Source organism: Orbicella faveolata, unplaced genomic scaffold (assembly GCF_042242905.1).
Source record: "Orbicella faveolata isolate gen_17 unplaced genomic scaffold, um_ofav_v1 contig_2, whole genome shotgun sequence".
In the NCBI taxonomy this organism is placed as follows: Eukaryota; Metazoa; Cnidaria; class Anthozoa; order Scleractinia; family Merulinidae; genus Orbicella; species Orbicella faveolata.
In genome coordinates, this window is record NW_028301547.1 from 12,707,668 (window position 1) to 12,733,677 (window position 26,010).

The 26,010-nt window shown below is 40.6% G+C and overlaps 1 protein-coding gene and 1 long non-coding RNA gene across 2 annotated transcripts in view; one reads left to right on the plus strand and one right to left on the minus strand.

Moving 5' to 3' along the window:
- The window catches only part of LOC110046835 (uncharacterized), a 75,981-nt gene extending 52,165 nt beyond the window's left edge, over nt 1-23,816 (plus strand). Inside the window, exon 4 of the mRNA XM_089289660.1 lies at nt 23,599-23,816. The gene's annotated coding sequence lies outside the window, so the exon portion shown is untranslated. The remainder of the gene's footprint in view (nt 1-23,598) is intronic.
- LOC149112006 (uncharacterized) overlaps nt 1-26,010 on the minus strand; it is a 137,678-nt gene that overhangs the window by 11,432 nt on the left and 100,236 nt on the right. The window lies entirely within an intron of this gene.

The window sequence follows — 26,010 nt, forward strand, 5'->3', positions numbered from 1 at the left end:
TAACACAACTTTGGAAGTAAATTAAACAAGAACGAAAAGTCCCTGGACAAACACTGCTGTTACTTATAACATGTCTTCATAATGTGCCAAACTGATTTTTATAAGCACTGAGTTCAAACCAAGCCTACAGCCAGACTTAAATGACACCCATATCTTACAGCTCGATGAGACAAGCAATAAACAGCACACAATGCACGCAGAAGCGATGACGTTTAAAAATTGTTCCTAGAAGATTGGAACATGAGTAGACAAACTGATTCTTAAACTTTGGGTTAGAAATTTTAGGGGTTTACATTTAGGGTAGTCCATTGGTGGTTCATTCAAGTAGTTCATGTACCAGGTCCATCTTGTTAGTCCATGTGCTAGGGGTCAGCAAAATGTACCAACCCAAATATAAAGTACTCCACTGAAAAGTTCCTCTCTCTGAAATAAACGCCTTATTATCTTTAAAGATACTTGACAAAGCTAATTACCTCACCGGAAATTAATTTGTTGTTTTAACCATATACTTGTCCAAGAGAAAATCATTTTCTCTTGACTTGTGATATCGCGTGTGTGACCCGCTTGTCTATCTAAAATTGTATGTATGGAAGATATGTTATTATGACTTTGCCTGTGAGCGCAAATTTATCCGACACTGTATAAACCAAAATCCATCCCAAATCTTCGGTTAAAAGCTGAAATTAAAAGCACTCCACTGATCCTACAAACAGCAAAGAAAGCCACAAAGGAAACCTACAAAGGAATGTTACTCTCTCTGAAATCAACACATTATCATTCAAAATATTTGGCAACACTAATTACCTCAGCGGAAATTAATTTGTTGTTTTAACTGTATACTTGTCATATCGATTAAAAGCAGTCTGCTGATCCTACAAACAGCAAAGGAAAGCCGCAAAGCCTTCACCTATCACCTGTGCGACTTACTTGTCTATCTAAACTTGTATGTAGGGAGGATATGTTCTTATTATGAGTTTGTCTGTGAACGCAAATTTATCCGATACTGTTTAAACCAAAATCCACCCCTAAATCTTCTTTTAACAGCTACAATTAAAAGTACTCAGTTCCACTGAACCTACAAACAGCAAAGGAAAGCAGCAAAGCCACTCCCAGAGTGCATTTCACTTCCACAGGGGGATATAAATTATGTGCGACATAAGTGCATGGACATAAGCGTGACAAACTATGCAAAATCACTATCCAAAGGAATGCATGCATGTCAGCATAAAGCGATGACGTCATACAATACGTCATTGCTTAAAAATGGACCAAATTCAAACTGTAATTTTGAAAAAGCGGGGCATGCTATTCCCGTCAAACCAACACAGCCTAAAAGAAGAGAGACTAGAAAATGTCACTACGGCAAGAAACCTTGCGGTATCTCTGTGGTGAAATATTCATGGCCTTCTGAACTTGCTGAATTTCGATGGTCTCCATGTTTTTACTCCATTTTGAAAGATTCCTTGTCATGAAGCATTGCCATATCTCGTCTCACAGAGATATCTAAAATGATCAGAAACAAACGGCAAAATCATTGGGCATGCATTATATTTCAGATAAAGGGAAAAAGCTAGTTTTGGGTGCATGAGTTTAACCCTGCATCTGTTTTTACACAAGTAGCTGGATGAGTACTTGAAATTCGCTCGATAATTCCACATGGACTAGTCATCGCTGACACCCAGACTTCAGCTTGAATCAGCGTAAAAATCTGCTCAAGGTGGTAAGTGGCAGTCCACCTAAGAGCAGTCTGGTTGAACTTCGGGTCAGAAAAAAGTTTGCCTTTTATTCTGTGAAACCAAAGGACTTGGTGAGTATATAATAAGACCGGGTAGTTTTGTTAAATTTCTTGCTTTTCATTTTTGCCACACGCCAAAATGACTTCAGCCTTTTGAGGGGAGATTTAAGGCTGATTTAGAAGTTGAAATTTGCGAGTTTTTCGGGTCGCACTGCTTAAACACAAGTACATATTGTTCCATACTGACCATACCGCAGTGTTCAGGTACATTTGAACTCCTTTGCACCAATATTTTGTAAAAATTGGATAAAAATTACATAGAGCAGGGAAAATCAAAGACACCCTACCACGTCACTAGTCAGAAGGAACCGAAAATTGATTAAATGCAAGAATTAAAACCTAAAAAGCAGTATGTAAACTAAGGTCAAAATGGCATTTGCAGCAAAGATCTGATTTTCTGTAGTCAGATCAGATCAGATTTTCTGAAGTCAAACCTACGGGTATCATTCTATGTCAGATGCAAGAGACGTTTTTTTAGAGCTTATATGCGACAATGTTTGCAACAAAAGTGCAAAGGTCACAGCTTGTCTTGATGGTGGCCTATCACAAATAATCGATTAAGAATAGTGTTTTAGCAGTCAAAAAGTATTAGAAATTATGTTTAAGGAGCACGACCAGAAAAACTTGTAAATTTCGACTCCTGAATCCGCCTTAAAGTGCACCTAACCCCAAAAATGTTTTTTTCGCTAAAATGAATCCACTTGTTATTCAAAGCATTTGGGTGAAACAAATTTTTGAATTTGGTTGAATCCTCGATTTTCTACGCCCTTTCAAAGTCGCGCTTGAAGTGTCGCACCACTGCATTTTAGGGAGTCTGGGGCGGCAGTTGCTGATGACATCTACCCAGGAACCAAACACAGTGGTGCCTCAGTCAGCTCTCTGTATTTGCTCAAGAAAATCGCAAATGAAACTAATCGTTCCAATTTTTACTTTGGAACTAAAACGTCCAAGTTTTGTATCAGAATCATTTCTTTTTCGTCACTAGCATCAGAGTTAAGTTTCGATCCGGGAGACTCCGAAATAAACTTCGTTTGAGCATGTTCGACAACTGTGAACCCACTGCTTAGAGCTTTGAGTGCAATTTGCAATATTTCAAGCAAGATGGGGAAGACTTCTTTGCGGACGAGCTGCTTGTATATTAGGAATGGAAAGCTAGATACGAAGTGGAGAAGCAGGCAAACGAAAATCAGGAAAGAAAACTCAAGGACTACTTTGGATGGTAATTTCGTCACCTAAACACAAGATTCCCACGAATGTTTATAGCCAATTTACATTTACCCTTAGCGGGAATGCATTTTGTCAAGGTATGGTTGTTCTATTAAATCCTGTTTGTGTTTTACTTTCTGGAATGCGTTGTGCTTATAAGAGCAATGTAAGTGTTGCAGTTTTCGAGACTTGATGACCTCTAAAACACTGGCTTCTATCAATTGAAAATTGTAGAATTGTTTGGACCTGTATTTTTAAAGCTGCGGGAAGCAAGGTGGAAGGAAACATTTCATACAATTACCGATTTTACATTGTCACACGTTTTAAGTCGTAACTCCAAATAACCAACGTAAATTTTTCTCAAAGTTTGCAGTGAAATTTGTTGGATAAGCGGAAAGGATGTGTTACCCAAGCAGTCCGCAGATAATGTTATGCAGTCATATTTTCTACGCTATGGCACAGAATGTTTATCGCACTGCTGATTTCCAAACCGAAAAACTCTATGGGTCTAACAATTTTGTTATCCTGTAATTCTAAAGGATTAATCTTTAATGTTTATCTAAATTGAAAGAGAAATAAGTATTGGTTGGTGGCATACAGGTGCGACCTATTTACGTATCAGTATATTGGTCGTAAGTCTGCGGTCGAAAGTCTGCGGAACAAATTCCAGTGAGAATTCTTCAATGGTTGTCACAGACTCAATTCGCTTGTTTCGGTTTGACAAAATCAACCATCATTTACATCTTTATTGTACCAATCATCGCCAGTAAATTGTACAGTATGTCTTTCTTTAAATCTGAGTTATTGCTGCAACAGCCGATAGCACTTCTGGGAGGCATTTCTGTGCACTTTTCAAATGTGTATTGCACCATCCTGAAGGAATGAGAGCACGTGAGATATTCAACCTTCCTGGGTAGATGTCACAACATGCGCTGGACCCATTCTCCTCAATCTCAGTGGCAAAACAAAATGGTGGTGTTTTGGCACCATTTTTGAGATTTTGTCAGGGCACAGAAAATCGAGGATTTAACCAAATCCAAAAATTTTTTAGCAGAAGTATTTCAAATAACAGGTAGATTCCTTTTAGCGAAAAAAAAAATTGGGGGCTAGGTGCACTTTAAATCTCCCCTCGGATGGCTGTAGTCATTTTGGTGCATGGCAAAAACGAAAAGCACAAATAGAAGAACCGTAGCCAGGACAAAACATATTAAAAATTTATAAAAAAACGTTCACTGGCTATATAAAGTTAAAACTTTCAGAGCTTTTGGCTGTCAGACTACAGCCTTCGATGGATAAAAAATGGAAAAGATAACACTACAAATATATGCAAAAATAGGTTGAACTCTTAAAAGAATATATTAAAATGGAAAAATATAAGTGTTAATAAACTAATTGTTCTTTTTTAAAAGAATAGAGTATTGATTGGGGAGTGGCACACCGCTTCGATAGATCATGCAGATAACAATTCTAGGTCGCTCCCCAATCAATACTCTATTCTTTTAAAAAAGAACAATTAGTTTATTAACACTTATATTTTTCCATTTTAATATATTCTTTTTATAGTTCAACCTATTTTTGTATGTATTTGTAGTTGTTATCTTTTCCATTTTTTATCCATCGAAGGCTGTAGTCTGACAGCCAAAAGCTCTGAAAGTTTTAACTTTATATAGCCAGTGAACGTTTTTTTATGAATTTTTGAAAAGCAAGAAATTTATCAAAACAACCCAGTTTTATTATATACTCAACAAGTCTTTTTGTTCCACAAAATAAAAATAGGTCCGCAATGGGAACAGGTGTCTAGTGCAGGGTGGATACTGGGAATTGATAGCTTACATACAGATTTTGTTATGTCCTGAGAAATTTCTTGTGAATACAGGGCTCAAAATAATGGCCAGTCAACAGACATATCTGGCCAAAATGGTGACTTGACCAGCCAAAAACTTCACTCACTGGTCATGTTGACCGGTCACATCATGTTGAGACGGTCACGTTGTTCATTCTTGAATAAACAATCAAATCCTCATCTGTAAATCTTGGATTTTTAATCTCTTTTTTTATGACTTTTCACACGAAAACATATGAACAGCTAAAAATTGTTTGTGAGCTGTTTGTCACATATTCAAGATCATTAGGGATGCCATTCGCACAGCTGGGGTTATCTGTTCAGAAAAATATTCAGCCGTTCGACCAACTGCTGCTATCCATTTGAAAAAAATTTTCATTTGTTACAATGACAGAGGTTTTTAATTCAGAATTCAAAACTATTCACTCTTTGGAACAGCAGAGGTTTTCCGTTTGCCAAAGGGAATCCGATCAGATTCAGCTTTTCATGACTCTTTAGATTTGCCTAACTCTCACACTTTTGTCACAGAGCACCTCTCTTTGTTGGGGTATGCTTCAAAGGTAATGCTCTACAGATGTCAAGATGTTTGTCATTTTGTTGATATGGTCATTAGTTCTTTGTGAACAAAAACTCTCTCTAAACTACGACAGAGTTAAGATTTTTTTATAGCTTCTAACACTTTAGAACTTAATTTTAGTCACATCATTAAGAAACTTCCCAACACTTGTTGTGTAACTGTAGCCGTATTCATAGTAACACGATGATTTGTTGAGAATCAAGGAAACAGAAACGTTATTTTAACTTCTTCTTCGGCTATATTTGTTTTCCCAGTTGTTTCTGAAGCCCAAAATTAGGATTTGCTGATGCATGTTTGGTTTCATTTACATTTTGATGGACATAAATACCTTGTAGAACATCAAAGACATCAAAACAACAGCTCATGGAATTCAATATATATATTGATCAAAAAAATTTGAAGTTTCATCAAATATGCATCCGTTCAATACTTTTTCCTTGGCAGGTGGCAGGAGTTCCACTTACAGCGTGTCACTTCATTGAGCTGCTGAGCCCTGCCAAGGCTATTTTTGGTTAAGTTTAAGTTTTTCTTTGCATAAAACTAATTTTTAAATGGTCTAGCAATGACTGGAATGAACAAATTATATTTGTGGGTTTAATTAGGCCAACATTAGTTAATTTTTTTTTAAAATACCTTGACCGGTCTGAGATGAGACATGACCAAGCTAAAATTACTTTGGCCTCAACATGACCTGTCACAGTCTGAAAATTATTTTGAGCCCTGAATTAATGTTTTTGTGGGCTCTAAACATATCTTTGTATTTTGCCACTTTGTAATTTCTATTATTTGGTTGAAAAGCTTTTAAAGTATTGTAGTGTTGTTTGCCCCATGTAGGTGTAAGAAATGGTTTTATCAGTATTGATAATTTTTTATGCAAAGTGGAGTATCAGGTGTTTCTTTTTGCCACTTTTATACTTCGTTGCTTTTTCATTTCATCGTTATTTTCTCTCGCGCTCACTGATTTTTCCTGGGTACCATAACACGAATAAGTCCAAAAATGAACTAATATACAGGGCTGGAAATAACAGTCAGTCATCAGACATTGTCCAACCAAATTTTGAATATGTCCGGCCAATTTCACATTATGGTCAGACATGATGTGCGAACATTTCACCAACACCAAGTTATTGTCCACCCATAAATTTTGTTTAGATACATTGTTAAAGGGCTCAGTCCTTCCAGAACTACTTAGTGAAAGATCTTTCCTTCTATAACATTCGACATAAGAAAAGAAAACAATCTATCCTTTTGCTGTGCTGTGAGTGATTCCCTCACATCGCAAAACTTTCAAATGGCTGATCGTGTTTGAAAGCGCCCTATAATGCAGTGCAAACCCTTGAGCATGGAGTACGTCATGTATGCCCATCGATTGTGTCTCTTAAATTGCACGAATCCTTCACAGACATTACATTAGCTACGTACACAAAATTAGCGGCCAAAAAAGTCGTGGAAATTTTTTCTTTACAGATTTTATGCATTGAGTTCTTTTCTGAGTAAAATTCCTATTTGATTTTTATCACTTAGTCGTCAAATGGTAACTCAAGATTGTTTTTTAATTTTGGACCCTTGACTCTGACAGTTTGAGCCATATCCAGGAGGCCGTAATGGGCTTCTGCCATTTCATAAAGCAGAAGTGTTCATCTTTCCTGTACTTGCCAAATAAAATACTCTTCAGAAATCGCCCTAGTATGCATTACGTGCATTGCGATATGCTGTTAGCACTTCATGTTTGTAGCCTAGATTCAACTTTGGTCAGGAGCCCATCACTAGGAGCCTGCAACTCCCATACTAAGCCGACCGGTCTATTTTTGGGCTTCTTTTTTGACAAAAACGGTCCATTCTGGTCTATATGAGCACAAATCAGTAAGGAGAAAAATGGCGGCCTCTGGTGGACATGTTAACCTAATCTTCCGGTGAAATTATAAAGTCCATGCTTGTGACTGGTCACTGAGGTTCCTGGGGGAGTCTGGATTCACAGTAAATTTAAACTAAAAATAGATCAGTCTGTGAAATCGCCGGGACAGGAATAAATAGGGTAGTTGCACACTCCTAGTGATAGGCTCCTGCTTTAAAGGGACACAGTCAGCTGGTGCATATGCACATTAGATACCATTTCATAGCTAATTTGCATATCACAGAGACACAATCCATACTATTGTCAACCAAAAATCTTAAAACCAATATCATAGGATGAACAAAAGCACACTCAAAAAACAGGTTTTTCAGGAAACAATTGAAAATCAAGTAAAACCCTGCAAAGATTGAAGCAGATTTCTAGATGTACTTTAATTTCAGGTTGAGGTGAAGTTTTTTCGAAGTGAGAAAATAAGTGTCCTGGTCAACACAGTCCTAAAGCTGACTGTGTCCCTTTAAGGGTAGCATTCAATAGAAAACTAGGTTTGCTTGGAGAACATATTACCAGGAGATAATTTGGAGAGATCAGTGCAGTCATCTAGTAGATAAATTCATCTAGTTTATCATAAGTGATAAATAAATCAAATTTAAATGCAGTTTTGAATGATTTGTATTGAAAACCTTTACAGTATGCTAATAAATTTTATCATGCTAATTAATTATGCTAATCAATTATGCAAATTAATGTCCGACCAAAATTAAGATTTCCTGTTAAAGAAGAAGAATTATTTCCAACACTGGACATATATACAATGAGAAACAGGTATGTCAGGATATGCAATGTAGAGTATCAGGTGTTTTTTCTGCCACTTTGTTGCCTTCTTTATTTTGGCATTATTTTTCCTCACTAATATTTCCTGGGTGCCACAGCATGAATACCAGTATGTCCCAAAATGAACTAACATACATATGGAAACAGGTATGTCAGAAAAAAATGGTGAAGCTCTAGCATTAGGAACATTTCTGACTGGTTCTACAGAGAGGAATACCAGCAGCAATGTTCACCTCACATTCACATTCTTATGTGGTTAGAAAATGCACAATGTATTTGGAGTTGATGATGATGCTATTGTTACAGAGTTTTTTGATAACATTATTTGTCATCAATTGCCAGTTAATGACCTGGAACTTCAAAAGGTGGTTAACAGGCAGATTCACTGGCATTCTCATACCTGTAGAAACAAATCAAAGAATGAATGTTCATTTAATTACCCAAAACCACCTATGGGGGCAACTGAAATATTTAATCCATTAGAGAATAATACATTTTGACACAACATAAAACCACACAAAGACACTTGGAAAACTATTTTTAAAAAATTAAATGATTTGAAAGAAGGTGAATGTATACCATTTGAGAAACTGCTTCTGAAGTTAAAAGTTACTGAAAGTAACTATAAATTGGCTGTAAAATCAGCATCTAGCTCTCCAACCATATTTTTAACATGACAACCAAATGAATTTAAGATCAATAATTATAATGTTACTTGTCTTAAAGCATGGAGAGCAAATACGGATATCCAGTTTGTCCTAGTTAGGGCTGAGATCGATCTAAAACTGGAAAACATCTTTTAAAGTATTTTAGTCCTCCACATTGACGGGTACTTCGAAAGCCATGGCATAGTAAAAAAGTATCTCTTAAGAAAAACATAATAAAGGGCAACAAAAGATAGAAAGCAGTGGTTTACTCACCACAATACCTTCTGTGAAACAGCAAGAAAGCAGAATCTGTCTTTACCTCTAGATCTCTGCACAAAGACTTTGACTCAGAACCACTGTGTCTTGGAGGGATGGTAGTGTTTGTAATGACGCTAATCTCTGATTTAGTGACGCTATTAAATAATCTGCCTAAAGCAAAAATATTCACCCCGCTCAAACACTTCAACACAGAACCACACTGCTCAGAATTTCAAATGACGCTAATTTTTGTGGTGATGGACTAAACACTGACCCCAGTCCATGGACTACCCCAATGGACTTCTTAAATGGACTATTCTAAACTGGACTACCCCTAAAAATAATATTTCAAATGAGTTTTATTTAAAATTGTAAGCTTCTATACCTTGCTTTTTTTGTTCCGAAACCACTGAACACAAAATAGACAAGTAGATTCCCCTCATAGTGAGCTGTATTGTTTACAATGTTCCAGCCTCGGGGTAGCCTGACTTATAATTCATTATACAGGTGTCTACGATGAAATTATGTCTTTTATTGCTCTACAACAAATAAAGCTAGATCCGGTTCTTGTAATGTAGCCCCCCACCCTACTTTAGGGTTGCAATTATTGCAAGGACGAAAGGACCAAATTCCCCCCTCTCCTTTTGAATGCCTTATGTATGCCCCTTGGACCTGCCGCTGCAAATGGCTATTCCACTAAATTATTTAATGCCAGCAACCAGTGTTTTTTTCAAATGCATTTTAAACATTGAGATTCAGGCTGTTTGCTTGCAAATTATTTTGGAACAATTAAGGGCCATATGTATTAATAGATGGAAAGGAACTGAATGTTCTGACTACCTTGTTAATTTGTCATTGTTTCTGGAAGGTTTACTATTCAGCCATTATTCTTGTTATCTCCTATCATGTCATGTTTTAGCTTGTGCATGTGTAATGGCTGACTGAATCAAATGGAATAAAACTGAAAATCACTGTGACATTTACATTTAACTAATGTGCTATTCATAAATCAAATATTAGAGTGGGTTCCTCACTCACATTTCAATGATTTTTCGAGTTATGTTTGTATGATCCTGATACTGATTGGCACCTCTGATTGATAACAGCCATTGATAATCAAATGATGAAATTTGGGTTGAGTTTATGCATTTCACACCATTTTGTGTTCAGCAGTTGTTTATTTTAAGTACAATTATTCAAAATGGTGGCTAGAGGCTGCACAGGATGAACATCAGTGGACGTTATGTATAATTGAAGTATACTAGCAGCTAAGAACATTAAATAGTACTAATTTGGAATATTATTTTTAGGGATAGTCCATTTTTGGGTAGTCCGTTGGGTAGTCCATGGACTGGGGGTCCGTGTTTTGTCCATCACCAATTTTCGTAGTAGGAAGATTTTGTGACGTCAATATTCGTTGCAAGAGGATTGGTCCAAATATTTGCCTTAACTGCTCGGGCACCTGCTCGAGCAGACTGACGGGCAACGGCGACATATCAATTTGATTGCACATTTTCACTTGACATGTGGTTTTCCGGTTCGTGTAATCTGTCACGAGAGGAGAATTTGTTGAAACTATTGGAGCATGACGTCACATTTCACCGTATATGGACTAGTTAACTATTTTTTATCACTTTTACATTGCGCCTAGTGCATTCGCACTAGACACAAAAAGGCAAACTTTTTTCTGACCCGAAGTTCGACCGGACCGCTCTTAGGAGAACTGCCACTTAAGGTATTAGGGTCATTTTTTCACGACAAGAAAAGTGAACATCCACCGATCTGACCGATGAAGAACCAACTGCCATGTTTACCTTGAGAAGCAGACCGCTGACCACACTGAGTGTGGTCCTGTGTGCTCCTGTGTGTTTTGATGGGTTCTTGGGCTGTGACTTAGGCCCAGCAGAGTGGCACATTGGTAGGCTTCAGTATATTCTGTTTTTTTAAATCAATTTTCCTATAGCTAAAACTCACCATCTTTTAAAAGCATAAGAGGAAGCTTGTTCTGAATTGAGGCGGGTACTGTTTTATTTTGTACTTTGCGCCTTTTTTCCTGAGTTGTCTTCCCTGTATGCATTCTATTTATGATTATTTGAGTAGTTCCAAAGAGTGTGTGCATTTATTAATGGGCTTCTCATTACTGGGGAAAAACGTACACCAGGAGCTCATGGTCGTGGGATCCTGCGAATTCAAGAAGTCGCTGCGCCCATTTCTCCTTTGTTGGCTTTGCGTTTTGTGGCACATTATGAAGACATGCTATAGGTAACGTTTGTGCAGAGATTTATTGTTCTTGTTTAAATAATTTCCAAAGCTGTGTTAAATCTAAGTGTTGACAATGGCCATCCTGGGCCTTCACTCAGGTGACCCAAAAATTCCCTAAAACATGAAAAATTTAAAAGATGTGATCGAACACATTGTGGTTTTAGTATTACAACATGAATGTCTTGCAGTACACAAGAAGTAAGCGAAATCTGTTTTTCAAGCCAGATATACTGAGCTGCTTTTAGGAAGACTGCTACTTATTACTGAGACTGCTCTACACTGAGTGTAACTAATGTGTGAGCCTGCGAGCCTGCTAGCTAGAGCTGTGAGTCACGAGCCGCGAGCCTATTTTTGTGAGCCACTCCTTTTTTTCTGTTCTTTTCTATTTTTTTTTTAATTTACAAGGGAAACTCAAAATTTCATTTGTAGCTGAAACTATAAACTTGCCTGCAAAATCCGTTCAATTAAATTAAATTTAATCACAGACGGAAAAAATGAATTGCGCGAATTTTCACGCATAAAAGAAAATGGAAAACTTTTGTTTCTTTTTTACTGAGAGTAGTAATATGCGCCCATTCTGACAGTTTTTGACAGGTACCGGTACTCATCAAATGATGTCATCAATTAAAAATGCTGCCCCTTTTGCATTTGAATGGGTTTGTTTTGATTTGAAGTCCATAAAGCCACACAGAATGTTTTGTCGATTTTTGAAAGAAGTCAAAGAAGTTGTATTTCAAAAAATCCTAATTTTACACGTGGGACATGTGCCGAGTTCTGGAGACCACAGCGCCCACAGACCATTTGGTATTTTTTGGTCTGAGGCATTGTCTTGAGGGCGTACTCTTTGGTATTCCTGACAATGTGGTGGGGTTTCACCACATCGGTTTGGCGTACTACTGACTCCCAGTGTTGTTGGATGTCCTCCAGCACGTTCTGTCAGACCACCTGGTAGTTGAGTTGTTTGATTCCCTCGCTGTTGAGGGAGATCTTGCGGACCTTGCATTCTTCTCTACCCCTGCTGGCCAGGTACCCGTAATTTTTAGGACCTCTGGACGCAAACTCCACAATGTGATCTCCGTCAGGCAACTCGTCCTTGAAATCGCCAAGGTAAACTCCGAGCGATTGGTCGGGTTGTCCGGGCAGACCCCGGAACACAACGCTGTCAGTGTCAAAGTACACCACGCGCCCCTGAAACAGGTCTAGCACTTCGTACAACCGAAGATGGGCCCAGCAGGTGGTGAAGCAGGCTACAAAGATGTTGAAATTCAAATTCACTGGGTTGTCTTCGACTTCCCATTTATAGTGGAGTTCAATGTGCTCTTTGGTGAACACACTCACGTAACTGATGTCGAATTTGTTGCTTTCGTGAAACATCGAGAACTTTTGGCGATTGTGGAATTCCACTACCTGGGTCTTGTTGGTCTGCTCTCCGAACTTGCCCCACATGGAATTCAGCATCATTTTGGCGGCCTTGCATAGACCAGGGTTCTTTTGGATCTTGCTCAGGTCCAGTTGGATTCCTTCACGAGCCTCGTAATCGGGGAGATGTCGCAGACATTTGACGGGGTCATCACCTATGTGGGAGGGCCATCCACTGGCCTCTTCCTTTAACTTTAACCACATGTTGACCTAATCTTGGAAGAGACCGTCTGAAGTTTCTAGAAAGTGCCAGACCTCATAGATGTGCACAATCTGGTGACCTTTCTGCTCAGCTTTTTGCAGTTCTGGCGTGCACCACGTTCCGGTGATCAGCCGCTGTTCATTGATGTGAGTACAAATGTGACTGCGTTCCAGCATGGGTTCCTCCGTTTCTACCTCCACACAAGTTGCGCAGACGGGAAAAGTCAACTTCCCATTCTTATGGAGTGGTAGTACGCGATGGAACAATTTCTCCGGAGGCAACACAGCATTTGGCCAGACCAAAATACTGGGAGATGTCTGTGTGTCCCGGCTGGGAGGTTATCTCAGGATGACGTGCTGGGTACCTTGAATTCTTGTTGACATACGGGTAGAGTGACGTGAAGTTGTAATATTTTAGTTGCTCTCCGTTTTCTATGTCAGCCAGGTGGTACAATTTGACAGCATTCATTCGACCACCACAGAAGGCGTCCCGAGGCTCTAAGGGATCCACAAACGATTTCACCTCCTCTCTCTCCTTTTTCATTTGCCTCTATTCACATTCCCAGAGAGTGAAGACAATGTAATGGTCATCGTGGAGTAAGCAGAGTTTTACCTCGTTACATTGATAGACATCATTGGGACAGCGATCCTCCAATCGACAGTACTTTTCGGTGCAGTTTGGGTAGCACATCCGGCAACTGTGCCAAAAGCAGCCCTGGAACTCGCATACAGTGTTGATGTCGGCGTTGTACATTTCCACGGTGTAATGGCTGTTGGAGATGCGTACTCGCTGTAGATGGATCAAATAAATTAAATTTGGTCAACGGTTCAAAGAGGCGTTTGAAAGTCAGGCACCCCTCCTTTAACAACTTGATGCCGGATTCACAGTGTTCGACCAGTTCTTTCTGGAAGTCAACCTGCGCGTTCTTGGTCAGCTGCTCATTGTGCCACTTCTCAAACTCTTTACGGCCACTCACGGACATGGACTCAGGCATGAAGAACTTCTTTTCAGGAATGGGTCCAAAATAGTCCTGATTCTCGGGGGTGTTGAAGAGATGTGGGAAGTGACCCTTCGGTTCTGTCAAACCAAAGGTCTTGGGAAATGCAGACAAAGGCATTTGAGAGAAGGAGAGTCGATTAAACGAATGCAATCAAAGGTGACTTGAAGAAGTTTGGCTTCATTCCTCAGTTCTACAATCCGGTGCTGGCGATGTTATTCCTCCGTCATGAAATACCCGTCATAGCCCTGGAAATTGTGTGCGATAACCGTGACAGATTGCATGACTTCTTCCATCAACGTATCAGGTCACTTGAGAAAATCGCGAATGCAATGTTCTCCTTTGAAGCGAAACGGACTGGCTTCTGCGGAATCGGGACATCCCGTTTGCAGACACGTGGGACAATGATCTGTGTTGTTCTTACACGCGTATTGTCCCTCGTTGTCGTAGGGCTTGAAGCAGTGCGCACAGACATAACTGGTCCTGAAATACGCCGGGAGCGATGTAATGACATCGTAATTTTCATTCTCGTATAGCAGGGCCAATTGTTTTTCTTGGGTGATTCACTCCTATGATTGAAGGTGCTAGTTATTTGGAAGATTAGCCCACCAGGGATCAAAGTTGTCAGATTTATTTGCACTAGAGTATGCATGGTTCGTTGCATCCGTGGTTACATCGTAGTCAACTGAAATTGAAATAATTGCGAGATAAATTACTATTTACAACATTCTCAGTTGAAGTGACAAACGATTCCGAGACTTACAATTTGTGTTCCTGAGTCGTTAGATCCCTTTGATCGCTATCTTGATGCTTACGCTTATGACTGTTGATGACTTGGCTTCGAATTCCGTTACATGATAAAGAGGTCCTTTTAGAACTTAAGTCACGTGACCTATTTTTCCCGCCTCACGTAGACGAGGCGATTTCGCAATTACGGACGATAATGAATTCTAATTCTTTGTTACATGCAACTGAACATGCAAGTCATTGGGGGTCCAAAGGATGTCACATGGTAGCCAGGTGCGATGTCTACTATCAGTAACTGGTAGTCGAAGAGACTGGGTGCTAGTGCAAATTTGGCAAGTTTTTTGTAACCGGACGGTCTTTCTGGCACATCTGCTTCCACATGCAACCGAATGGCATTATCATTCTGAATGGTTCTTCAATCGTAAAACTGCTCCATTTTGGGCGACGGTTGACGTAGGCCTTGGCCGTTGCAAGGACTCTGGCACAACGCAACTCGTCCCTGTTCTCGATTTCTATGACACTTTTCTCAAATCGTTTGAATGTGGCATGGTTGCTGGGTCCCGGTTTCAACTTTCGTCTTTTACCACTACCGCGGAGTGCACTCCCTACGTGGGTGAAATATAATTGGAACAAATCATTCATTTCAAAGTTGTCGTTCCAATTTAACACCCTGTACATTTGCTGAGGCATTTGGTCTACGTGGATACTTCCGGGTAACCATTTACCGGTCAGTAATCCTTGGTAGCCATAATTATTTGTCAGACAATCGTTCGACTAGACCCGGTCATTCTCTGGTATACAGTTAAGAATGATCAATTTCTGCAACGTCCGATGAATACCATAGGTTAAAGCTGCACCCAAATTTTGACGGGAAAGAAATTGACCCACTTGGTGAATGTTAGCTTTGTAATGGCGTTCGCGCACACCCATCTTCTCACTATGGCGGTCCACGTACGGGGTCAAAGTAAAATCGAACCAGCCAGGCTCTGAAGCATTGACGCTCCCACGAATCTCCACTTGGAAAACCACTTGACATTCTACATGGACGGGTTGAAGATCCACGAGTCATCATTGTCAACGCCCATTCCCGTCAGAATCGATCGCTATCTCCACCGTGTTCTTCATAGCCTTTGAGCAGGCTTCAAGTTGGTTTTAGAGCGAGCTAGCCGAGTGTAGTCTAGGGCGAGCGGGACGAGCCGAGAGGGGTCTGGTGGTGAGGGAGTGCACAGGGGAGCCTGTAGACATTCCATTGATGCCACCGTTCCATGATACCAGCTCCTGGTTTCAAGATCTGATTGGTTGAATCGATCACTGTTGACATCTTTGAGAAGCTTTGAGATAAATATTTGACAGATGTTGACAACTGCATGTAAATTTGCATAATTCTTGCCGCGACCGACAAAGATGGCTTCTGCGTGCAATGTACAGTTCGCTGACATGGAATTCGAGGCAGCTTTGAGCAATTCTTTGCAACATTTTCATCACATCTCTGGTTTGAAACATGAGCAGAAGCTATACCTGGAAACTGTGGTGCAGAAGCGCGATGTTTTCGGAATTCTACCAACTGGTTTTGGGAAGAGTCTTATTTTTCAATAGCTGCCGTGTCTACTGAAAGACTTGAGGAAACTACAAAGTCCTTGTGTCTTAGTTGTGACGCCTTTAGTTTCTACAATGAAAGACCAGGTTGAAGAGTTGACACGTCTAGGTCTGAGAGCATTTGCCATTGGCTTAGGAAATGAAAAAGGAGAGAAAGAACTGGTGGCCGGTGGATTCAATGTGGATCTCCTCTATGGAAGTCCGGAAATGTTGTCTTCGAAACAGTGGTCAAAACAGCTGAAAGAAGGTCTGCTCAGAAAGCAAACTGTTTGTTTCGTTGGCGATGAGGCGCACTATGTTTCAGCTTGGTAAGTAACCCGAATTTATTCTGATATTTTGTAGATCATAATTTGCACTGGTGTTGAATGCCGGTTGGTTTATGAACACACATTTCATCTTACAGCAAAGGTGACATGTTATTCCTCTGGTAATATGTAAATACAGTCAGCCTTTCTTCAAAAAGTATTTTGGACGTTGGCGAACTGACATATAAGTTTAAGCGTTGAGAAGATGAATATAAGCCAAGTGCTACACTGTATAAGTCATGATCATGATTTCTTAAGCTAAGTTTTTGTTTATTAGTAATCATATTTGACTTAACACTTATCATTTATGGATAATGATTGCTATGCACTTGCTGCCCTCTTGCTCTTATTTTACTTGTTTTTTTTTTTGTGGGTAGAGGCCAAGTTTCTATCCAGAAAGGAAAGAAAAAGGAGCCATTCAGGGCAGCATTTTCCAAAGCTAAGGACTTGCAGTGATTCTTACCTGGAGTCCCCATTTTGGCACTGACTGCATTTGTGTGGTTAAAAGATAGAGCGTCCTTGTGGAAAGCCTATGAAATGGTTAACCCTTTAGTGGTTGATGTATCACCCAACAAAGATAATATCTATCTCGGGTTTGAGCTAATCGAAGTAGAAGCAGAGGCGTTCAATCACCTGAAGTGGGTTGCCACCATGGTTGAGAGAGAAAGACAAGAAACCCCACAAACCATAACATTTTGCAAGACATTTAATGAAAATGGCAATGTCATTAGCTATTTGCTAATGAACTTGAGAGCAAGTGCCTTTGTAGAACAGGAGGGAGGTAAAGTATCACTGATTGGTGTTTACCATGCAAAATTGTGGGATATCCAGAAGTCGCGTACTGAGAAGGACTTCAAAGGAAATGGCACCCAGAGGGTTGTTGTTGCAACATGTGCTCTGGGAATGGGTGTACATTTCCCCAAAGTTCGGTATGTCATTCATTACGGGCCACCCCAAACTGTCACTGAAATAATTCAGCAAGCTGGTAGAGCTGGAAGAACTGGTCATCAAGCCTACAGCTTTGTTTACACTACAAAGCGTCAACTTTCGCGGTGCGATAAAGATGTGAAAGAGTTGGTTAAGAGTGAAAATTGCATGAGAGAGAAGCTATATGGGCATTTTTAGGAGTCTGTTTCATCCAAGGAACCAGGGCATGACTGTTGTTCACTGTGTCGGAAGAAATGCCAATGTTCAATAGATGGGTCCTGTGATGTTGACAAGCTGGTGGACAGCTTAACACCTGAGAATGTTTCTCTACTAGAGTCTAGTACTTACACACCAAGAGATTTGATTGAGCTAGACAAGAACGACCTCCGCTTATCGTTGTTGGAACTGAAAGAAAGATATTCATCGGGACTTGTCTCCTTATTTCATGAGGAAACATGCCATGGATTCTCAGACAAACTGATTAATGACATTGTTGATCATGCTAACCATGTCTTCTCAGGAAAATATCTCACAGACAACTTGGCCATGCATTCATCAATTCATGCTATTGACGTGTTGGAAGTATTTCAGGAACTATTTGGAGACATTACTCAATTTGATCAGGAAATGGATGAGCGTCACTTGTTGAAAAAACAATTTACAGATATTGAAAGCTACCTACTTTCAAGTTCTGTGTCTTTTGATTCTGGCTATGGAGAAACAGAAGAATCATTGGTTCCAGACTATGAATTGGAGTTCTGAGCCATTTAAACAAGGTGAATTCAATGTGTAAACACTCCTTTTCACATAGTCAATCTCAAATTTAATAAGTATAGGTAATCATATGAATGCAAGTGCAGTTATGGATTTACACTACAAGTGATATTTGTAAATTCTCTCAATTTAACAAGCCATTAGGCGAGAGCAATTTCAAAGAATTTTCAAATATCACGAGTATCGTAAATCCTTAATTGCTCAAGCTTTCATACAATTACTTATTTATTATTTGTCTGCGAAAATTGTGAATGCGTCCGCATTAATTTGCATTGCGGTGCAAACTAAGAATTAAAATAAAATAAATTGGCCTGCTCCCAGCCAATCACAATGAAGAAATTTTTTCAGTCATATCATAAATGGACTAAGAGCACAAGACAAATTATAATTTTTTCGACACTTCCATTCTGAAATAAAGTGCATGTATTCAAAGTAACAATTGAAAGGCCTCAAGATTGTGCACTTTTCATCTTGTATTTGTCAGATTTGAATTGACTATAATTCAGGAATGTGAACTAAATTCTTACCAGTGAAAAGTTCACCACTTCTTTCAAAACTCGCTTGGTGGTCTCTGCAGAGATGTTCTCCCTCAAGGAATCCATGTTGCAAAGAGCTGCTGCAGTGGCGCCAGGATTATTTAAAGCGATGTTCCTTACAGCTTTTTTTTTCTAATGCTTCCTTGCACACATGTTCCTTGACCTTCCCTGATTTGGGATATCCAGTGAAGATCTAATTCGAATAGTAACAAATTTATTGTTACAGTAATACTTTGCAATCTCAAATAAACTCAAACCAAATGTTACGTTCACAACAGGTTTCTCTTCTTATGGTACGTGCATCCGGGCTTGAATTTTCTCCTCCAATGTGAGGGGATTTTCTGTTTCTTTGGGGAATGCCTCTATTGATCCCTGCTGGAAGCTGAGCGATCTCCTTGAAGATTTGCCCGTTGCACTTTCTTCGTCGATCGCGTTTCCTTCTTTATTGCGTTTCGCTGAAGGGGTTTCACCAGTCAGTGATCGAACCGCTGTAGGTCGTTTAGAACTACTAGTTGGTGTTGTAAATTGATCGGGTGAATCTACCAGCTTCTCCAAAGGTTCATTGCAACGGCTTGTTATTACTGTGCAAGAATGAACCTTGCGAACGACTTGTCTGGCACAAGAAAGGCAAGACAATTCAGGGAAATTCATTCCACGGTGTAAACAATGTCCTAGCTTTTCAACTTCGGCAGCCAAAACCACACTCTCTTGACCAGAAGCCCCAGTCAGTTCTTTGTTTTTTACCCTGTTAAAAACTGACGCCACCGGCACTCTTTTCCCTTCAGGCGGATTTAATAGCTTTTTGCAGAAACGGCAAATACGTTCCCGTTCGCCTTGCATTTCCCCGTTCCGCGAAACGCGCGTGCGATAGAATGCTATAAAAAGCCGATATATTAGCGTGGGAAAAAGCATCTATTTTGACAGGTTTAATTACCTTCTTGACTGATTTGAAACAGGTTAATCACCAAGGGGCGGATCTTCAACCCGTCGATTTGACGAGATCTTGGAATGATACAATGCCAGCAAGAAAACTCAGGATGAGGCCTTCCCAGACGATGAAGCAGACGATGCTCTTTTGGATGAAACAGTCTCTGATGTAGAACGTCAAGTGGCTTTGCAAGGGCAGATTGGTTGGAACGTCAATGCTTTAGAGCCTGGCTGGTTCGATTTTACGTGGAACCCGTACGTGGACCGCCGTAGTGAGAAGATGGGTGTGAGTGAAAGCCATTACACAACATTCGCCAAGTGGGTCGATTTCTTTCCCGTCAAAATTTGTGTGCGGCTTTAACCGATAGAATTCATCGATGTTGCAGAACTAGATCCTTCGTGACCGGATACCAGAGAACGACTGGGTCTACTTTAATTTGTCGAGTAATTGTCAGACAAATAGTTATGGCTACCAGGGACGAGTTGTGTTGTGCCAGAACCCTCGTAACGGCCAAGGTCTACGTCGACCGTCACCCAAAATGGAGCGGTTTTAAAGATGGAAGAACCATTCAGAAAGATTAGGTCGACGAGCCTCCATCCCCTGTGGTTCTTGCAAGCTTCTCTTCAATGGAGACACGTGCGTGGATAATCATTTAAATCGGTCTTACAATGGAAAACCCGCGGATGCCAAAAACATCAGCGTGTGCACTCAGTGTTGCAAGTGCCAGGAGTGCAAAAAAATATTGGTGGGACTAGGTGAACATGAACGTCATCTCTGCGGCCACAAGAGTGCCCCTGTTGCAAAGAGTACGTGGAAGCTGCCATGCACCAATGCTTCTTACAAATTGCCAAAAGTCCAGAACAAGAGCGTGAAGAGAAACGGAAAAATGCCGAAAGAGTTGTTGGGGCCAAAAACGAGCTTGCTGTGGCACCGCTGCAGGGTTGGCCACTCTCAGGGCCAATGAAAACAGTGACGACAATGACGATGAAGAGAAGGAGGAGGATAAACTGTCCATCCACATGTTCTTTGACATCGAAGCTATGTAAAACACGGGGCAACACGTGATCGCCAAAACAGAGCACAACGATCGTCCGTTTCGCTTCAAAGGAGAACATTGCATTTGCGATTTTCTCAAGTGGCCCAATACATTGACCGAAGAAGACACGCAACCCGTCATGGTTATCGCGCACAATTTCCAGGGCTATGACGGGTATTTCATGACAGAGGAACAACATCGCCAGTACCAAATTGTAGAACAACTGAGGAACGGTGTCAAACTTCTTCAAGTCACCTTTGATCGCATTCGTTTAATCGACTCTCTCCTTCTTTCAAACGCTTTGTCTGCATTTCCCAAGACCTTTGGTTTGACGGAACTGAAGAAGGGTCACTTCCCACATCTCTTCAACACCCCCGAGAATCAGGACTATTTTGAACCCATTCCTGAAAAGAAGTTCTACATGCCTGTCCATGTCCGTGAGTGGCCGTAAAGAGTTTAAGAAGTGGCATAATGAGCAGCTGACCAAGAACGTGCAGGTTGACTTCCAGAAAGAACTGGTCGAACACTGTGAATCCGGCATCAAGTTGTTAAAGGAGGGGTGCCTGACTTTCAAACACCTCTTCGAACCGTTGACCAAATTCAGTCCATTCGATTACATAACCATCGCCTCCATCGGCCTGCAACCCAGCACCATCGCCTCCAATCCCCTACGCGGATGGAGGATGAAAGCCAATCAGTCCAAGGGTGCTCTGGAATGGTTGCACTGGCAGGAACTCTGTTTGCTGGAGTCCCCAGACCAACAACACTCTTCATCTGCTGGGACTCGCATTCAGCATGCAGCCAACCGTGGCGAGTACCACATCCCCAACAGCTGTTACACCATGGATGGGGCCATGGTTGGCCCTCCCACATAGGTGATGACCCCGTCAAACGTCAGCAACACCTCCCCGATTACGAGGCTTGTGAAGGAATCCAACTGCACCTGAGCAAGATCCAAAAGAACCCTGGTCTATGCAAGGTCACTAAAATGATGCTGAATTCCATGTAGGGCAAGTTCGGAGAGCGGACCAACAAGACCTAGGCAGTAGAATTCGACAATCCTCAAAAGTTCTCGACGTTTCACGAGAGCAACAAATTCGACATCAGTTACGTGAACGTCTTGACCAAGGAGCGTATTGAAGTCCACTACAAACACGAAGTCGAAGACAACCCGGTGAACCCGAATCTCAACATCTTCGTAGCCTGCTTCACCACCTGCTGGGCCCGTCTTCGTTTGTACGAAGCACTAGACCTGTTACAGGAGCGCGTGGTGTACTTTGACACCGACAGCATCGTTTTCCGAGGTCTGCCCAGACAACCCGACCCATCACTTGGAGTTTACCTCGGCGATTTCAAGGATGAGTTGCCTGACGGAGATCACATCACATTACGGGTACCTGACCAGCAGGGGTAGAGAAGAATGCAAGGTCTGCGGGATATCCCTCAACAGCAAGCGAATCAAACAACTCAACTACCAGGTGCTCTGACAGAACGTGCTGGATGACATCCAATAACCCTGGGAGTCAGGAGTACGCCAAACCGATGTGGTGAAATCCTACCACATCATTAGGAATACCAAAGAGTTCGCCCTCGAGACGGTGCATCAGACCAAAAAATACCAAATGGTCTACAACAAGCGTGTGATCGACCTGGCCACATTCCTGACATAAACTTTACGGATACTCACGATGAACTCCGGAAGATGTGCAACTTGTAAATAATATTTTCCCCTCACCTACTCATGTCAACGCACACGCAATGATGCTCAATACTCACTCTTCACCCTCATATCCCCTCCATGTAACACGCACACACTGATCATTTCTCTCAAATCGTTCACGGGTGCTGCAGCCACCAGAACCCAGCACATGTCCCGCATGTGAAATTAGAATTTTTTGAAATACAACTTTGACTTCTTTCCAAAATCAACAAAAGTGTCTCCGTGTGGATTTTTTGTACCTCAAATCAAAACAAATCCATTCAAATGGAAAAGGGCGGCGTTTTTTATTGAATACGTCATTTGATGAGTACCTGACAAAAACTGTTGGAACAGGCACATATTACTACTACTGAGTAAAGTGTTAACGTTTAAACTAAAAACTCAAAAAAAACAAAAAACAAAAACAAACAAAAAGAAAGAAAGAAACGCAGTGGCTCGCAAAAATAGGCTTGGCGCTCCAGCTCGCAGGCTCGCACATTAGTTACACTCTTCGAGAACGCTTTTCATAGCAGAGGAATTTAAAAACTCTGGCTTTGCGTTTTAGTGTGGACGGAAAACATTTTGAAAATGGATCTTTTCGGAAAACGATGACGTCACGATGATCATGTGATTTCCCTGCCCAAGTTTTCCTCAAATTCAAATCCAAAATGACCGGTAATTTTTGCGTTTTCAAATATCTCCGTCGTATTTTGACGGGGTCGAAAGAAGTGTTTGTCTCGGTAATGTTGTGGTATTCACAGGTAATAGCTTCCTAGTATATACCACACAAGTGAATAGTGCTTTTCGCGCGCTCTCATTGGTTAACTCGGAGGTGATTAGCAAGTACTATTCACCTCCGAGCAGCCGGCGCGAGAGATTTTAAAATTTCCGACCGCTTGCCACACATTAAATAACGTTTTGGGCCGCTAATTATTCAGCTTGTGTGATATATACTAAAACAATTGTTCACCTCAGTGTCGGTAATAGTGATGGATATTTACCTCCACTTCGGGGAATAATTGTTAATTATACGTCAGCACAAAGATAACAATTTAGAATAACACTTACAGTAACGACAAACCTAGCGAATGATGCTAGCTGATTTCAATGTTCGTGAAGGTACTTCCAATCAATTGATGTTCGTTTTCTGCATTTCAGTGCTTTACCAAGTTCATGAAGTGAGGATAATAAAAATATCTTTTTATGAAACTGGAATGGAAGGTTTTCGTGTTCAGTGTTCACCAGCGTACTCACAGTGACGCAGTTCACTGATGATTCTTGTCTGTAATGTGGATTAGTTCAAGCTTGTTTGTGTACATTTCAATGTAATAAAGGCTTTGTGATTGTAGTAATTCTCATCACATTCCTGTGATAAACCTGGCCTTGGTTTTGCTTTTCCAGCTCTCAGTTTGACTCGCACATCCAGCACTTCAACTCAAGTCATTTTTTGTGCAGAGTGCACTATTGGGATGGTTTGGGGGTTGACGTCGCTAAAGTACTGTGGCAATAAGGCACTATTGTACTAAGGCACTATTACACTAAGGCACTATAGGACTAAGGCACTATGGTACTAAGGCACTATGGTACTATGGTACTAAGGCCCTAAGGTACTAAGGTACTAAGGTACTAAGGTACTAAGGTACTAAGGTACTAAGGCACTATGGCACTATGGCACTATGGCACCATGGCACCATGGTGCCATGGCACTATGGCACTATGGCACTATTGTGTTATGACAATATGGCAATAAGGTGTAAACTTTAATGTTTGTATAATTAATTAATTTCAATTAATTAATTAGGCTTGCAGCAAGGGGGTAGGATGGGGTAGGTACTTGTGGGCACTACGTAAAATGGGTGGTGCATGTACATACGTGATTTCTTTGATCGCTTCAAAAAGCTGTATATTTGTTGCAGAAAGTCCCTTGCTCTCGTTGTGGTACTTTTCTCTTTAAAACAAAACCAATATTTGCTCATGCGCAGGTTAAAAAGCGTTAGTGTCAACTACATCAAGTTCTCTGGGAGCAACCATTTTGAAATAACCGAATTCTGGTGATTCTGCCTATCCGGTTTCCCTGCACAGTCTGCATCTACGGCGCATGCCTGAAATGATTGCTCCCAGAGCTCTCGTTTTCCGACCGCTGATCAAGGGGAACGAAGACTCTGGGAACGAGATTGCATATCAGGTGGAAGATACATTTTATACAAGATCACACACGTTGAGCGCTTTTCCTTGTGGTAGAACCTAATAAGTCATACGCATGTGTTCTAGCATCGTTAGCACGATACAAACGTAGGCACGCAAGGGGTGCAAGAGTTATTTTTTTGTGTGAAGTGTCGGAGATAAGAGCATTCATGGAGCTGTTTACAGTATCGATTTGGTTAATTTGACAAGTTTTTTCGGTTGTGATGTACAGCAAGAAACAAAATGGGAATTTATGATGTACATGCGAAGTTACACCGGTCATGGTAAGATAGCTAAATAGTAAGCCATAAAATGTTTGACTGAACAAACTAAAGTAATCTGGCACGTCTCAGATTAATGTAGATATCATCTTATTTTCTAACAGGCAATTTGATTCGTTCTTTGAGAGTCTATCTTTTTGTCGAGGGTAATATATATTTTTTCTGGGTTTGTTGTTTTACTCCTTGCTGTAGGCTCGATTTCCGCTGCTCATTCGAGTCCGGTCTACATGTTCTTCCCCGACTTGGTTAAATGTAAAGATATCACAGACCTGATTATTTATCTATAACCTTTATAACATTCAAAGTCCGGTTTTCATGTGACTTCATCACGCTGGATGCTTTGGCCGATGTACTAATGCCATCAACTTTTGAATGGCTATCCACGTAGAAATAAATCTAAACATTAAGTTTTGCAGTTGCAATTTCTTCAACAAAAAAATAACACATAGGGATAACAGAATGTGGTTCGCGTTAATATTTGTATTGACAGTGACAATGTTGTGTCAAAGTGCCTCACTCGCTTCGAATTTCACATTTTTAGCTTCAAATTTTTCACTGCGGAAAACAAATGACAACGCCTTCCCTGGCTTCGTTTGTGTACCTTTTTCTCTTTGTCGCTGTAGTCGTTTAGGTCGTGTTACTACCGATGCGATTTCGTAGAGTGTTTGCTTCATTGTTTTCCAGTGTTATTGACGGGCTGCGATGAGAAATATTCCTGTGCCATTTATCAAACAGGAACTTTAGTTGAAATCTGGAGGCGATGGAAGCTTTGGAAGCAAATTTACGGCTATTTTCTTCCTTCGGTAAATTCGCTGTTAGAAAAAAAATATCTGTGCGTTTTGCGATCTAAATTACCACTCTCCTTCGGTAAACTTGCAGGGCTTTGCGATTGGTCGCGATGAAAAATATCTGAGATTTGCGAGCTTACTCACCACGTTTAAAGGATGTAGCTTGGCTAGAAGACGCTCGGTTTATTTTTCTAATTTTCCATACATTTGTCTGTAAATTTGGCGGGTGGACGCGGCTCGCGGGAGAAAAAATACAGACAAATGTATGGAAAATTAGAAAAATTAACTGAGCGTCTTCTAGCTAAGGTACATCCTTC